The 8,877-nt window shown below is 42.1% G+C and overlaps 1 protein-coding gene across 1 annotated transcript in view; it reads right to left on the reverse strand.

Annotated features, from left to right (window-relative positions):
- The window catches only part of UNC13C (unc-13 homolog C), a 536,500-nt gene extending 527,896 nt beyond the window's left edge, over nt 1-8,604 (reverse strand). The window contains exons 1-2 of the mRNA XM_083183881.1: nt 7,996-8,604; nt 1,542-1,568 (exon numbers count right to left, since the gene is read on the reverse strand). The gene's annotated coding sequence lies outside the window, so the exon portion shown is untranslated. The remainder of the gene's footprint in view (nt 1-1,541; nt 1,569-7,995) is intronic.
- Between the last annotated feature and the right edge of the window lie 273 nt (nt 8,605-8,877).

Below are 8,877 nucleotides of genomic sequence, written 5' to 3' on the forward strand. Positions count from 1 at the left end.
AATAACAAGCTTGAGCGCTTTCAGCTCAAAGCCACCCAGTGTGTATGGCCCGCGATGAGCGCTCCCGCATCATTGCCAGGAAAGCCAGCAGATTAGCGGCTTTGTGGATGGCTTTGCATAGCGCTGCACTGCAAAGCCATCTGCCCCCCACTGACAGCGCCGGGCAGAGGGAAAGTGTCTCAGTGTATGCACTGAGTGGCTTCGCTGTCATCACTGTCCGGCAGTCATCGCTGTCCATACACGCTGCCCATAATCGCCCAGTGTGTATGGACCTTAAGAGTGAGCCAGGTTGGAAAAGCAATTGGTGGCAGTTGCTGTGCCTCCCCATTTGAATTTCTAAATGCGCCGCAGCCCTCCTTCTGGAGCCTCCACTGCTCACAACATTAATAAATGACCAACACTACCACTACATATGTTCATCTGAAAGTATTAGAATTTTTTGACCTTATGGATGACAGTGGAAAAGTAAATCATTCCATTCGATATAGTACTTTATACCATGTGAGATAATGGGATATTGAGTAAAAAGTATTTAATTGAAATATTTCATTACAATTAATGACCCATCATTAAGACTGAGACATGAGTTCTAACATTTATCACATGGCTTTTCAAAACATTGTATCATTTCTGAAAGGTGTTTCAGAGCACAAATAGGTTTCCAGTAATTCATGACATGTACTGTATGACACATGAATATTGCTCAACACTTCATATTACTGTATGGGCTAAATGTACTAACATACAGTAGTCATTGGAGTCTGTTGACCTTGTGCATGTTGACTTTTTGACCTAGCATCCAATGACAAAGGGTCTCCATGCACTAGGTTGACATTGAGAAAAGGTCAACACAGGCAAAAGGTTGCCAAGGCAATGGTCGGCACTTGAAAAGATGTTGACATGAGTTTTTTTTTTTTCATTCTGGAATTTTCATACTTTAACATCCACATAACCTCCGATTGGGAGTGATAAAGTGTGCCAAGCACCGTGGCAGTGGGGCGTGGCACCTGTCTCCAAGAACTGGAAGCATACTTGCTACACTATTTCAGGGTTCATGTGCTCATGTATTAAAAATGAGACCAAATAAGTGAAAAACGCATGTAGACCTTTTCCTGTGTCAATGTTTTCCATGTTGACATTTTCCTTGTGTCGACCTTGTGCATGTCAACCTATTTACTGTTGACCTAGATACTGTCAATCCTGTGATCCAAACTCATAGTTATTGTTTCCTATTACCATCAGTATTAAGTGGATTAGGAATCTGAATTCAATTTAAAAAAAAACACATTCTAGTGTGATTAACTGGAAAAATTTGAAATTTAGAAATATATAATTCAAGTGGATTTTTAGAAATCCCATTTTCAAGCTGAACCCAGGAGTAATTTAAACATTTCAAACCACAAATGCTGTTAGCATCTTACATACATTAACTAAAAGATGTCTCAAGGTCACTGGTCATTTACGCAAAAGATGAAAACATAAGCGGATTTCTTCATCTGAAAATGTAAAAAGTTGAGGAAGTGAGAACGATATATACGTACATTTTTAATTTTATCCAGTATGACCACCTGAAAGCCAGATAACAGAATACGTGTTACAAAACAATGCCTACTTTGACAGAATCATAACAATTATTGTAGATGCATATAAATATGGAGGAGCAATGATTTGCCTTTATATGGTAATGATTGTGGCATTTTTTATGACCAATTACTAACAAGCAATTCTATTACAATTTAGCTTTACTGATTTAGTTATAATCCAGATATTAGGAGACAATGTACATTGCACTGTTACTGTCCAAGTGACCCCTTTACTTTTTGTTTTATTATTAAGAATTATTTATATAAAGCAACATATGACACAGCAATTTACAGAAAGTGTTTCTTCATTCACATCAGTCTCTGTCCCAGAGGAGCTTACAATCTATATTCCCTGTCACACGTATACACATACACAGCAGGGTCAATATTTGTCAGAAGTGAACCTTTTAGTATGTTTTTGGAGTGTGGGGAGAATCCAAAGCAATCAGAGGAAATCCAAGTTAAACATGGATATACAAACTCCACAGAGATCGTCCATAAAAGGAAATTGAGCTCATGACTGCCCCTTGGTATTTGGAACCTGATATGTGAAGTTCACAGTCTCATACTCTACAGTCAGGCATGTTTGATCTCATTAATCATTTGTTTAGGACCAAAGTAATAGTTACTATAAAGTTGAAGTGACCTTTTACATTCTTCCACCATTCAAATATTCTTATGTTCCTGAAGCACCATCATTTGAGAAGAAGGCATTTCCCAAGGAGTTAAATGGGATCACACATTGCTATTTGAAATTAAATAGTATTTGCACATTTGCTATTTAGTTTAAATGAAACAAAGGTAGATGGGTTAAAGGACCTGCCACGCCCAGGGGGAGGAGCAAGGCCGGGGGGGGGTTGCTCCTTTACTATCCACGCCACCACTGGTTGCCTTTAGTAACCATGCTCAAAGCGTGGCCAACGTCTGTTTGGGACTCTTCTTCCGACCTTGCTCCTCCTCGCTCTATCCCCACTCCTCCCATGTGACGTCAGGAGGTCCTTTAGCCCACTTCAATTTAGACCTAACCATGAAACAAAGGGTAGAATATCTTGAGTAAAGGTGTTCCAAATGATGTCTTGTGCCGAAAATCCTATATCCCAATCAGTGGTGTAACTAGAGGGTTGTAGGCCCCTGGCAAACTCTCTAGGTGTGTACCCTATTTGGATTTCTATAAACCTTTAGGTCTACATGTTTATCATATCCAAATAATTTCTATATCATGCATGCAGTACTACAAAGAAGTGAGCGAGTCCTTATCAGTGGTTGTGCTGCCCCTGGGCTGCAACACAGACCACACATAAGACAGAATGCAGCAAGCACCGCAATTTTCTTGCGAGGCATCCTGCCAATCCATGCATGAATATCGGTATCTACCAACATCGCTGCATGAAGATTTTAGCTCTTGAGGTAACAGCTGCCCTTTGCAATGATAGGACTTACAAGTATAGGACCAGGAGTCAAATCTGTACATGCATCAGATGTCACCGGGGATGCTGGCAGGGATCCAGCTGGATTTCTCACTGCATAAGGCAATGCCATCTAAATATGGTGTTGGCATCACTCATGGAATGGGGGAGAGGGGCAGTTTAAGTTATGGGTGTGATGGCTGCCTTACTCTTGGGGTCGGCAGTGCTGCCTTTTATTAGAAGTCATAATTCTATTTCAACTGAATAGCAACTTAATAGTGCCATGAGTACAATGAAATTAAATTATATATTATTCAGAGACGAATACTGATTTGGACAGGTCTCTGTAAAAATTGTATTAATTGCAATAACTACAGTATGTAGTCAACCTTATTCAGAGATGTGTGCAAAATGAATGCACCCACAGCTGTAAATTTGTATGCAGCGACTGCGTGAAAACATGCAAATGTAGCTGCTGCATGGATTTGGAGTGGGGTGCCTACTGGTTGCTTTGCAAGTCCCAGCAGCTGCATACAAAGATGCAGTATCCATGGCAGATTAGGCAATAATTGATGTTCTGAATAGCACTAGGGCCACACAGCATGGCCGTAGGAAGGTAGAGTCTGGAGACATTCTCTCAGTGTACAGGATTGGATTGCAAGCAGTACCACCACTCCCCTCATACCTCCACCAAATACAAACCCTATTAATCAATTTGGGAATAAATCCTTTCTGTGGCCACAGTTGTGAAACACATACAAAGTGTCACATGCATAAATCTCTGAATCAGGCCCGATAATCATAATAGAGTTGGTAGGGATATTACAGGTAGGGAATTAGTTAGCTTTTAAATAGTTTTACACTTACCTAAAAAGCTGAGGTGCCTCTATTTGGACTGAAGCATTTTCACAGAGCTGGATTTACAACAGGGCAGCTGAAGCATTTGATATGCAAAATCAGGGCTATCTGCTGCCAATCATATTATATGTGGACAAACAGAAACACAACCAACTGAACTTTGTTAGTTGCTTAATTGAACCATATATATTGGCCTAGGGCAGTGGCGTTACTATAGCACCGCAGCCCCCGCGGTCGCGGGGGGGCGCTGTGCATATGGGGGCTCCGGGGGGGCTGCAGTGCTATAGTAATCCCCCTGCCACCCCATCCCCCGCATGCTTACCTGTCCGCGCGTCCCGGCTCCCCTCCTGGCTTCAATCAATGCTATGGAGACGGACCACGATAAAATGGCCGCCCCATAAAGCAGACTGTTCTCTGAAACTGTCTGCGGTATGGGGGCGGCCATTTTATCGTGGTCCATCTGCATAGAATTTATTGAAGCCAGGAGGGGAGCCGGGACGCGCGGACAGGTAAGCATGCGGCAATGGGGGGAGGGGGCACGGGGGGCCGTCCGGACGTACGGATGGGGGGGGGGGCGCCCCCCCATTAACGGCAGGGGGGGCGCCCCAAACAAAGCTTTGCCGCTGGCCTAGGGGTGCCGTGAATAGAATGCTAATACTCTAGGGTGCTGTGACTCAAAAATGTTTGGGTACCACTGGTCTATAGATATATATATTGCCATCTGTCTGCTTTAGCATCTGTACAGTGTAAGAATGTAGAAACCATGACAGTATTATTCTCACTTATTAGTTATAATATATTAAATGGAGCATTTTACATTTAGACAAACAGCCGTATTGTGTAGTTGTCAGACAGTGCTCCAATCATACCGTTTGGCTGAACGGTACAGCACTTCTATTGACTTAGAATGGAGTGGGCTGCATTAGTGAGACAGTTCAGAACAATTCATCATCATCACTTATTGTCTAACAGAAATTTGCTCCATCTACAATGTATGAGCTTGGAATAGGTACACTTTCAAAGCACTTGTCAAAAGAAGCAGTTATAAAACGTTTTAAAAGGAAAATAAAAAAAGGTAGGATTTGCTTTATTTCTCTCTCTCCATTGCACCACTGTGGGCTATGACAATAGTTTGCACTCTGTATGTCTATTTAGCACTGTCTTGTTCTAGGCATAGTCTCCATGCTCCTGCTCCCATTTGCGCTAGAACAGACTTACTGTAGACTCTCAGTTCTGCAATATTAGTGATAAACATGAGTGTGTGTGTGAGGCTTTAATGATGAGAACACATGGGTAGCTAATGAATATTAATGTTCTCAACACTTTTCAAGATCATAAAACTGGTGCATGCCCCTTTAGACTGTGAAGATTTGTAGGTAGAGTGCATTTTTTTTTCTAATTGAGATCTGTTTCCTTCTTACGAATGGACCTGAAAGGTCTACATTAAAGCAAGGTTTTAAAGGTCTCTTTAGCTAGCATTTACAGTGCCATTCATCATTAACCTTTATGACAGTAGTACCCAAATTTTCTTGAATCATGACGCTCTGGAGTATGAGCATTTTTTTTGTTTATGGCACACATACGATAAAAGTTGTATTCAAATATTTGTAAACAAAATTTGAAATTAAGTAAATTGTGTCTACCGGTCATCCTTGGGTTGGTTAGGTGGTGTATAGTTGTGATTCTGATTGCCCTCATTTCAGGACTGGCAGCCACTAGCAATGTCTTTAAGTATCAACTTGGCCACAACAAAATCTGATTTGGCCCTGGTCCAGCAGCCTGATGAACCCCTGCAAGAGCCTTTCAGTACCCCAGGAAGCCTAGGCACACAGTTCGGGAACTACTGATTACATACACCAAAAGTAAAGCCGTGTACACACGGCAGGGATATGGGCTATAGTCGCTGGAAATATGGTCGCTGGCGACCATATTGCCAGTGATGGGAGTGTGCCCCGGTGACTTATCGTGCGTGCTCCTGTTTTCAGCCCCATTCTAATCGCTGGTCGCTGATGAAAAGGAGAAACTGAGCAATATATTGCTGAGCAATATATCTCCCCCGTGTGTACGCACCTTAATTGAGATCTATGTACAATGACTTGGAGAGACAAATCAGCCAATCAGCTTCCAACTGCTATGTTAAAGGCTGTGCTTAACAAATACAATAAGGAGCTGGTTGGTTGGTACTTAATCCCCAGCCATAGCATTCTTTCCATGGCTTAGTACATATATCCTTTAAAAACAAATCCAAATAATTTTTTCTACATGTGTTTAGTCTAATTTAGAAACAAAACTAATGTAACTGTACACAAGGCTGACAATCTTTAACAATATACACAATGCTAACCAGCACTTTTTTAATATAAGCTTTTAACAACTTACAGGACTTTGCATTCTTACAGTATACTACTACTACTACTACAAAATGCTAAAAGAGCCATCCAGTATGGTGTGCAGGGAAGTTGTACAGCTCTTATCTCAATAGGTTTTATTTCCCAACACCTGGAGATGCAGAAAACCTTACAAATTGTCGATGTTCTATTGTCAATAAATATAACAAGAACACTTATGGAAAGGTAAAAAAAAAAGAAATCTTACATTGTGGCAAAGCACACAATGAAAAGAATATACATTTTTACATAGAGTAGTATAATCCTAACGTTCCATCATCTTTGCCTGTAAATTGATAAGCTACAGAATATTACAGTGGAACATTATCAATCACTTCTCATTTTCTGCAAGATTGCTGGGATTCCCACTTTCAGATGGGTTAAGTTAAAGTGAAGGGACAGCACAGTCACATTAATGCCTGCAAGTCATATTACATCAGGCAAATCCAATCTGTATTCCGGGCTAACTGAATACAGATGAGCATTGGAAGATTGGATTTTGAGATCAAAAGAAGTGAAAGAAGCAGTTAAATGTTAATAGACCAATGGAATGAAGGCACTGCATTCAGTGAGCCAGGAATTCCGCTTCAAATCATGGTCTCATCCATTGCTGGACTCAGGTGTTTACATTTCTGAGCAACCAAACATATGATTAGTATTAGCATTTATCTGCCAGCCAAATAACATTAACCCTTTGTAAGCCAGACTGTACTGAAATGGCATGCCACACAGGTTCACCTCTGCCTCATAATGTGATCATTCTTACACACAGCAAATGACAGAATTTCGAAGTAAGCTCTATGGCTGATGTCTTTATTGGAGATATAGTCAAGAAAAGAAAATAGTCTAAATTCCTATAATATTTTCCTTTTTTTCATGCTAGTTGTAAGAGTGTGGTTGTGATACAGCTGCTTGCCCTTTAAATTGACTGTGCAGTGGTCTAGTCCAGCTTGTTTCCACTTCAAAGTGCTAATTGTTTCCAGTTATGTTATCATGTTCAGCCCAAATCACAATTTAATCTGAATGACAATTGCTCGGGAGAATAATCTACAGAGTACCGTGGCTGATATTTACAGATAAACTGCAGGGTGTTCATCTTGAAAGATTAATCAAGGAGCAGAAATGCATAAGCATCTGTAAATCTCAATTTAATACTAATCCTATGGTGAACTAGAAAAAAAAAGTATTTTACATCAGCAGCAGCTCTACTACCAAACGATCCCTGCCTGACGTGATGCACGGCCAGCAGCTGTGTATGTGTTGATACAGTGTGTGTGTTTGTGTGCTGGATATAGTGTAAATAGAATTGCAATGTATCAGCTACACTCCCTTTGATGATTGTCACCCAGATCCTGGGCTTCTCTATAAAGGCGTCTCAGGGTTGCACGGCTGGGTGCACTGGTAATGGGTCTCTGCAGTAAGCACTGGCCTCATAAGTCAAATTTAACCCTTTCATCTCCATAATGCATGCTTTACACACTGCCCTCCACAAAATGTGACTTTCCCCACGCTTGAACTTTGCATGCTAACGTTGAAGTACAATGTCATGCAGCCACCGGCATAGTAGTACAGTACTCCCCCCCACCCCCAGCTTGTAGTAACAGTGCAAGCCATCGCCTCCTAGCAAATGGTCGGCAATGGTAGGATGCAAGCTACAATATAACATGGGTTGCTGATACAATAATGAATGAATAATGAATCAAATACAAGTTAGACAATGGAGAATTCTGGGGGATGGGGGTGGGGGAAATGAATACATACCTGTCAGCAATCTCTTGCCCAAAGAAAGAAAATTACATACCCAGGTTGGTCCTATAGCGCGTGTTTATTCCTTATAGCCATTGTACATTCCTATTCCTCCATTCATCTCCAGCACATTACTATACTCGCATTAATGTGACTCATGTGCAGTCAGGCATGTTCCTAATCTGCAACGGGATCTGCTCCTCTACATTCCGCCGCGCTCTCCTGGTACCGTCACAGGCATGTCCCTAACTCCTCCTGCTCTCCCTGGCTACGGCTATGTACGGTACATACGGATCACAGCTCGGAGATCACCAGCCCGGAGTCAGGTCCCCACTTCTGCAAATAGTAGCAAATAATAATAATAAAAAAGCCTCAAGAAGTGAGCATGGCAGTCATCCCGGTGTTCCCGGAGCTCGCAACTTCACACATCGCCGTTCCCTGTGTATGCAGCATAGACTGCAATAGCCACAGCCCGCCCCTGTGTACAGCAGCCCCTCCGCTTCTCCTCCTCGCACTCAGGGGACAAGCAGAGCGGTGTGATGGGCTTCTCTAGTGGAAGTCCTCGCTAATAGACCCAACACATGCGCCAGCAGCAGCAGCAGGTGCATCACTGGCCACAGCACTCCGAGCAGGCTGAGGCACCGCCTCCAGTTTGTAGAGGAAATCTGGTTGCTAGGGCCATGTCTTAGCTAACCTTTCATTTATCACAATAACGTGACCAAGAGTGACAACTACACAGCCATGCCTTTCAACAGAGCCCTTTCACTGCGTCTGGACACTTCTGATGATGGGTGCCTTGTCCATGGTGCTGAAAAGACAGAGGCAACGTGCCAGGATTCATTCCATTCGATTCCAGATTTTCTATTCATAAAGTAATTTCTAGTGATTTATAATGTA

This window comes from Crinia signifera, chromosome 4 (genome assembly GCF_055691185.1).
Source record: "Crinia signifera chromosome 4, ASM5569118v1, whole genome shotgun sequence".
Taxonomy (NCBI): domain Eukaryota; kingdom Metazoa; phylum Chordata; class Amphibia; order Anura; family Myobatrachidae; genus Crinia; species Crinia signifera.